The sequence below is a fragment of the Macaca nemestrina genome, chromosome 11 (assembly GCF_043159975.1).
Source record: "Macaca nemestrina isolate mMacNem1 chromosome 11, mMacNem.hap1, whole genome shotgun sequence".
NCBI lineage: Eukaryota > Metazoa > Chordata > Mammalia > Primates > Cercopithecidae > Macaca > Macaca nemestrina.
Window position 1 is genome coordinate 107720901 of NC_092135.1, and position 9178 is coordinate 107730078.

The following is a 9178-nucleotide window of genomic DNA, read 5'->3' on the forward strand; positions in this document are numbered from 1 at the left end:
GGCACCCCTTCCATACTGGGCACCAGAAACTCCAGATTTCACAACCTACCAAAGAAAGCCCCTTTGTAGTAGCTCAAATCCAGGGTCTGAAAATCACTGAACTATTAATACTTGGATATCCTGCCTACTTATGCTAATTGACCAGGCTTGGCTCACATACCCAAGTCAATCACAGGTGGTTGGAATAGTAGGAGAATAAGAGGAGAAGTGGCTTTATTGTCCTCCATACTACCTGAGCTAATCACGGAGAGGAAACATTTCCTCCAAAGTTAATTCAGGCTACTCCTGCCAGAAGAGAGGAATTGATACTGTACAGGCCACAAAAACATATATGTGGCATAGCTGCACCCCTGCTCATCTTTTAGCTCCTTACAGCTCAGATTATGCTCAGGCTTCACCAGGGAGCTTGATAGAAATACAAATTTCTGGGCTCCACCCCAGACCAACTTACTAACATTCCCCCAGGTGATTCATCTGCACTCAAAAATTTGGGAAACACGCAGCTCATTCAGTCCCTGCTAATGTGTTTAAGGAGAAAGAGCTCCATTGCAGGCCTCTAATGGATAAAAATTATCCCAAAGACTATTTGAGACAGCATCCCTACCTCTGATGTCAAACTAGGAACCAAGACATAGAAAGCTGTGACTGGTAAAGGAAATACTTCTGTCTGTATTAGAGGTTTTCCAACCCTCAAGACTATTTTAACTTGACTAAAACCTACTAATCTTATTAATGGCATCACTTCTCATTCAGTCTGCCTTTGCTAATAATGAAGATTTTGTAGAACCTAGCAAGAATTATTAGTGTATGTCTAATAATTCCTTAAAATCAGCAACATGTTGTCACTCAAGAGTCTTCAAACCACGAGGATTAAATTTGTCCAGTAGCATGAATCACCATAAAATTGTTGGTTTCTTTTTTATTAGTTAACAAGGCAAGGAAAGGTTTATTTGCCTTGACAAGAGACAAATAACTGATAAATAATGGAGGACGTACAGAAAATCAATGTTCCTCTTCTTGTTTATGATGTGGCACTTGCTTGTAGACCTGAGACTTCAAGAATTTAGGGCTAGAAAATTGTCAAAAGTATACAGTCTTGCAACATAAAATTGTTTCAAAATATTAAGCCCTTCACTAGATTTTCTTGAGCATGATGAAGCAATATCATAGACACACTCTTTAAAGCCCCTTTTTCCACCTCTCATGCCTTTCCCTCACAAATATGCGTCAGCTGTTCCTACTTCTACTCCCTTAAATTCCGAGACAATCTGTGTCCCAGGCCTCAATTGAGGTAATAAATCTGTGGCCTCCAAATAGGCTTTATTTGGCCTTCAAAGTGTTTTCAAATTTCAGAAAGTTCACACACACATCCCAGATTTGGATCTTCACTCTTGGTGACCATTGATCAGAACTGTCCATGGGTACCTCTGAGATGGGGTTTCTTCACTTGACTTGGCCGCTATGCCTAGCTATGCTTATTGTTTTCTCCCACTCCTCTTCTTTCACTCATTATGATAAGCATTAAACTACAGATCTAGAGTTTGTAACCCTTGACCTAGGCACACTTGTCTTTCTCTCCAATACTGTCCTCTTCCTATGAAACAAAAGTCCAAAATCCTAGAGCCCCTAATCCTAGAGCCAGGGAGTTAGGTAGGTTTAGACTGGGATCCTCAGGGTGACGAAGAACTGGGAACACCAATATTTATAGCTTTTGTCCTGTCTCAAAAAAAAAAAAGGAACATTTATGTCATAGTAGCAACTGTTAACATCCATGATAAACATATCTAAGTTTCTGCACACCCCTTATGTTTATCATTGAATCAAGGAAAAAAAAAAAAACGGCAGTGGAGTTTGTTTCCTTGTCATGCCACCTATGGTAAAGATCTCATTGTCAAGTGAGAAATGATAAAAACTATCATCTTACTCAGTAGGACTGAACATATAGGATACTTGCCTATTCCTTTTAGGAACAAAGAAAGCCATAGATAGGAAACACTCTAGCCTAGACAAGCCAATGTTCTTGAACCCAAGGCTGATCTTCAGGCAACTTACATGTTAATTGAATAAGTTGCTTCAATATTGAAAGACTTGCTGCCCAAGCCTCCTCCCCCTTACCAATGCCCACGTTGACCACCCAAACCTATTCTTCTGTGCTCTACAGACGTCCTCTGATTCCAGCATATACAAAGGGACAGAAGAAGGTCTTCAAGATCCTGCTCCAGTCCCCGCAAAAGCCCTGGCTTCCAGGCATCACCAGTGGCTACTGTCCCCCAAAGGCTCCTGAGAACTAGCTTGTGCCTTACAAACTGTTGCAGGAAGCCCAGGTGGGCAGCACAGGAGGTCTATACTGACACCTAGCAGCCTGCTTTCCTGCCAGACAGCCTGCCACAGCTCTTACTTGCCTACCTCATCCCCGCATTACAAGTCAGAAGGAGATTGGAACCCCCCAGAGGAGATAGTGCCTTTAGTGACATGTTGGTAGGCAGATACCTCATGCACATATAACCATACCTTAACTATGGTCACCTGTTGTCAGTCACTAATCCCCTAAGAACCTCTCTCATGTGGTTGCTTATGAAAACTAGTCACCACAGGGCTTGAACTCTTAGCATGGTATAAAAGATAGACAACAGGAACTAAGGGGGTAATACAGGTTCCTAAGGCCACAAACAGAAGGATGTTGTAATAGATAGGCTAGCCTATGGGATGATTCGGACTAACAGATGCCTAAGGTAAGGAGTTTTTTATGGTCCATATTCATAGTCACCTCCATTTTAAACCTACCCAAAGCCCAACTGATGTGGGTATTACCAATTTTAATTTTATTCTTATTTAATGATTGTGCCAGGTATCCTTAAAAACATGCGTTAACTCCTAATTGTACTGTATTTATCAATATCATCATTTTACAGATGAGGAAACTGGGGCTTAGGTCATTTAAAACTTAACGGCAGAGCCAGAATTTTAACCCAAACAGCCCAACAATAGATGTTTCATCTAATGGATTAGGTTTAACCTAATTAAATATTCTAATAAAACATTTTTATGACAGTTAATGATATCAAATACAAGATATATAATACCTTATTATATTTCAGTATTACAAGGGCTAGAAAAATGTTTATATATTTGCTATTCAGCAAAGGATAAAACAGGTTTATGAATAATAAATATCATTTACGTAAACAGAAATGCTTTTTTTTCAAATAAATAAATACAAGTCATCCAATGACAATCAATTTGAAGTCATTGGAAGCATTTTTATGCGGTTCTCTGCATCAAGTCATGGCTTGTACAAAAAAGATCCAGCAAGTGACATCTAAGTCAAGCAAAGATCAACCAAAAATTTCTAAAATTCAACAATTTATTTGGAAATTTCTAGGAAAATTGTATACGCTATTTGTACTGCAACACACAGCACTCAGTAAGCAGTCTTATAATTCATATTGTTTAGAGAATAAAAGCAAGTTTTCTAGTATATATGTTAACTTATAATAGTGTACCAGCCAGTAAATATTTTAACATCACCCTTGCTTCCAGCCTCATTATAAGCATGACATGTCACTTAGATTTTCCTTATGAAAACAAGGATCTGCAGTTCACAGCACAAAATATGAGAACGCCCTATTAAGCCTTAAATGTGGAATGCACACTTCAGACATTCTCGTTGAATTTTGGGAATATTAGTAAACAAAAATATGCTAATATTCTTTAGCATCAGAAAACTAAGACACAAGCCAAGGGGACTTCTCAGCCATTTTTCTGCTTCAAAAGCACAAAAAGCAGAAAACACTCATTACGTGAATACCGGAGTACCAATATTTCATCTTTTCCTGTGTAACCAGAATGTTGAACAAGCATGACTCATATGAATTTTGATCAAAACACAAATTTATTTTTGTCTCTCACAGTTCCTTTAACCATCCTACTGAATGGTGAAAGAAATCTTCCCCTACCTCAAGCCTAAGACTTGGTCAAACCCATGACTTTTTAGTCATTCTCAGATCATAAAATTATTTTGATTATACAAAGAAGTCTCGATTATAAAGAGTCTCATTTCAGACATTAAAACGTCCAATGCATGAAATAATGAAAACGCTGAACGGATGGCGTAAGATCTGTACCATGGATTTGCCTTCAGGCTGCAAGCCTGCATTGAGGTTGTGGCATAGTTATCTGTTTCCTTCTCTATGGACTCACTTTTTTCCCTCCTGACAGGCGCTGGGTTTGCTGGATTAGAAAAAGTAAGGAGGGGTCTTACTTGATTGGGGATGGTGCACTCCATGACTGTGGTGGCTTAAGCAGATCTTTTCTCTTTTTCCGTGGACATCCAGTGATACACCTCCAGCCTCTTTCTACTGAGGCATCTAGCCCATCTAGGCAGTCCTACTGGACAGGACCCACGAGGTCTCTCTCCAACTCTCTCTCCCACCTATCTCTCACGTGGCCTGCATGTATCACCTACCCTAATAACTCTATTGGAGGCAGATCCCAACTCAGCAGCACTCCTCAGACCTGCCAATCAGAGGCATCAGCTTCCTCTAGCCACTAGATTTCTCCAGCCTGAAAAATCTAGTGTCTACCAACATCTGTGTCCCCCAACACCATGGAACACATTTCAGTGCTTTCCAAGTAGTCCTTTTAAATCACTTTATTAAACTTAGGATAGGAAGGTAGCACCCCCCTACACCTCCCCCAAAAGAGAAGTGTGACACACAGACAATGTGGGGAATCCCTTATCAGTCTTCTCTCACCAAATCCCACTCTGTCCCATTTTTATATCTTTTATCTGATAGAAACAAATCTTCGATATCATCTCCTGTGTCCATCTATCTGCACATGGGAAGGGGCCATTTTTCACTCTCATTTTTGTGACCTGATGTTAATCAGGCCAACCCCTCAGTAGATTCTCATATGAAAAGAATATTGTTTTAACATCTTGTTGCAGTTGTCTTTTCCACACTGTTGGCTGGAGTGGCCTCATAGTGTCTGGACCCTTTTAAACAGAAAACAAATAAAAACCATAAACACTCATTGAATGCTACATCTTCATCTGCTCTAGTGCCCTCAAGGCATTCAGAGCCAAGTGAGGGAAGTAGATCATACACAACTAACCATAGCCCAAGATAAACAGTGATAAGTGGTGGAAGCTTAAGTCACACAAAGATCCAGGGGACAAAAGGGGAGTCAGAAAGGACAAGGAGATAAGGGACTTCAAAAGCAAAGGCATAAAGGCATGAGTGAAGGACACATTCTGAACATAAAAATCACCTGGTATATCTGGAGTAGAAGCAGGTCCAAAGAAAGGAGGCCAGGAAATAAAAATAAAGGAGCTTGGAGACAGATTTTGGATCTTCTGTCATATTCATATTCAAAAGCTTGATTTCTATTGTGTAAGCTCGCAGAGTTATTAAAGGTTTTGAGGAGAAATGACGTGATCAGATCTGAATTTTAAAAGAGTAATTTTGGCAACAATGTTGAGATTGTACTTTAAAAAAGATTGTTAGGGCCGGGCGCGGTGGCTCAAGCCTGTAATCCCAGCACTTTGGGAGGCCGAGACGGGCGGATCACGAGGTCAGGAGATCGAGACCATCCTGGCTAACACGGTGAAACCCTGTCTCTACTAAAAAAAATACAAAAAACTAGCCGGGCGAGGTGGCGGGCTCCTGTAGTCGCAGCTACTGGGGAGGCTGAGGCAGGAGAATGGCGTAAACCCGGGAGGCGGAGCTTGCAGTGAGCTGAGATCCAGCCACTGCACTCCAGCCTGGGCGACAGAGCGAGACTCCGTCTCAAAAAAAAAAAAAAAAAAAAAAAAAAGAATGGCAGTGGTGGCATGGAGGAAGGAATAAGCTTAACACCCTTTTGAAATAAAAGTGACAGAACTTAGTGACCATGGAATATGAGTTGGTTAGTCGAGAAGGAGAAATAAACCTGAGGCTTTTCACTTGCATAATCAAGTAGATGATAATGCAATTAACTAAGATGCAGTATGCAGGTGAAGATGAGGTGTCAATGGGTTATCCAGAAAGATAAGAAGAGAGAGAGAGAGAGAGAGAGAGAGAGAGAGAGAGAGAGAGAGAGAGAGAAAGAGAGAAAGAGAGAAAGAGAGAAAGAAAGAAAGAAAGAAAGAAAGAAAGAAAGAAAGAAAGAAAGAAAGAAAGAAAGAAAGAAAGAAAGAAAGAAAAAAGAAAGAAAAGACTGTTACATCTGAAATTGAGAGAGTGTCTTTTTCTTCTAGTTGCTTTGTTTGTTCTTGGTATTCGCTCATTAGACACCAGGTATATATTTACCTTAGCTCTATTTATTTTGTTTAGAGAGAAAACATCTGATCATCGAAGAATAACATTCTTAAGTCAGCAATGGCCAGAACAAAGTTATTAATTTTCTGTGGTCCCAAAATATTTGACATTTATTCTAATGTTCTCGTTTGCCAAAGTTCATAGTATCTTACAGGAATTTCAAAAATTCCTGTAACATATAAATGATGCCAGTTCTAGGGAATAGATGAAGTCATTCAGGCTGAGCTCACAATTGAGAGAATTAAAAAGTCCAAAATGAGACTTAGTGTAATTTTCATATTGAATGACAAGTAGAGAAAAAGGGTGATCAGAAAAACTAAGGACCAGTCATTGGAGGGATGTTCCTAGGAGAAAATGTTACAAAAGCCACAGGAGTAGATGTTGCACAGGGTTAAAATCTGCATCTGCCAAATGTGAGAAATGAGAAGCTGTTGAGTTTTAGAATGGATCACTCTGACTTTGCAGAACAATGGTGGATGCTGAAGATCTTGGGGTGTACTTCTTCATTTCACTTGTATATAACAGTGGCAAATTGCAATATCTTCTCCAGCTCCAGAAGGACCATCTGAAAAGAATTTCCCCACTCATAGCTTGGAGAACTTTGAATATAAATATTTTCCTCTAGAAATGCCTTTCGTCCAGGGCACACAATGTTTTATCAACATCATCCATGATAAAAAGGCATCTCTCTGTGCTTTGGCCTCTCACCTCGTCACTCCTACAGCTGTTTTTGAAAGCCAACTTCTACTTTTATTACTGGTTCATAACCACCTGGATTTGCTGTCTTGCTGGCTCATGGATTCTAACTGACACTAGCTTCTAAATGAATATAAATCGATTTATTTGCTTGTATAATGAAAAGTCAAAATGCAATTATTCAAAAGGGTAAACAGGCTTTGGTAAGTATATGAAGCAGCTTCACCTCATTGGAATGTTGGGTTAAAATAAAGTGATTAAAGTCTGTTTCATTACTTATTCATCTGTTTATCTTAGATTAAATCCTTTAACCAACCCTTCCAGTTACAAAAAAATGATGATGGTAACCTCGCTTATGTCCTTGTATTTTAGCCAATTAGATTTCCAAAGTGATTTGTGATTTTCAAATGATAATTTTTGAGTTTTCTCATTTATACATTATAAGAATAGTGGATGATGAGTTGATGAATTTAAAATCTGCCTTCAGGGCCAGTCTGGAAAACCACTGTAGATTAATTCTGGTTACATAATTTATTGTGATTTCTTCTGCAGCTACACTTGAATGTATTATACAATCATGCAATCATAAAACTGCCTTTGAATTATTTTCTATTTTGATCCAATTCCTATGCTCTCATATAACACGTGTGAGCATACTCTAAATAATCTACATTTTATGATGTGCTCATTCTAAAATTAAGTTAGTTTTTAATTTCTTAGTTAGTGGGAAGTGTTTCTGACAACTCCAGCATGAAAAGGAGGGGAGGAGACTGGGTTTGCAGGCTAGCTCTTAGAGAGAACTTGTAATTCCTCCCAGTTACATCGCCCGTGCTTTCATTCCTGGTGCCAGAGGATCAGTCATGCTTGATTAGAGAAGCACATTCACAGCAACACAATTTGTGCAAAGCAGGAAAAATTCAAGAGGAGATGGGGCATTTACCTTCGTATTGGAAGGAAATTTTGCAGTAATATAACAACAAGAATCACAATAAATAGTAATTTAAAAATTGGTGACTTCCAGTCTTTTTAGAACATAGTTTAAGTATAGGAAAGCAAGTAGAATACTTCTTCCTGATCATCAGATCCACATTCAATGTCATTCCTTCCCTTTGTATAGCAAAATTTCTCACCAGTTTTCTCTAGAGAATCATCAAAGTTTAACACAATTAATTACATTAATTTGACAGGAAGAACCTATCTGTAATATAAGTGAAAAAAGTAAACATTGAAGAAAAATTAGCAAAAACATTCACACACTAGAAAAATAAATTCAAATTACCAACTGTGATACAGTACAAATCATGGAACAAGATGAGATATCTTTATTGTTGCAAAGGTGTTTCAATCACAAGGGCCATTATTCTCTATACAAGACACTTGGCTGAATCTTCTTTCTTGTGTTTGAACTAATAGCAAAGCTCCCGCTCAGCTATTTCTAATTCCCCAGACATGACACCTAAGAGGAACCCATAACACCTATTCCCTGCATGGTGGAATTTTCCTAACTCCCTAAGCTATGGTCCTAACACTACTAGAAAGGAAACTTCTCAAATTCTCCTTTTGAAGAAATGTATATTGTTCTTGCCAGCTAACATATTTTCTTCAGCAGACAAACGTAATTCTTACACAGGTTGGGTAAGGGTGCTTGTCTGTAATTCAATAACAATATGAATTTTACAGCAAGAGCTTATGGATTGGTATGGGTGTGAGAAATCAGTCTTTTCCTTGTGGAAAAATGATCTTTAGGATCATTCCTTGAAAAAAAGATTAAACCCAAGAATGATCTCTTATGTAAATTAGAGTTTATAAACAGAGAATAACCAGTTTTAAGAAGCAGAATTAAATAACACTCACTTGTTTGGTATTTTCAGCAATTTATATACAGACACATAATGGTAAATTATGGTTCTTACTGCTTATAATGTATTTAATGGAATCAAAATGTATTGCTTTTCAAATACGCCTTAAAGGTTTTGATACATTGCCTCTTTTAATCTTCACAATAACCCTATGAGATAAATATTATTATATTCATTTCATGTTAAAGAAATGAGAACCCATAAGGCTAAATAACTTGTCCAATATCACACAGATAATAAATGACTGAGAAGTGAATTACATCCTTATGATTGAAAACCCATCTAAACAATGCTAATTATAAGAAGTGCATCAACTTCTTATAC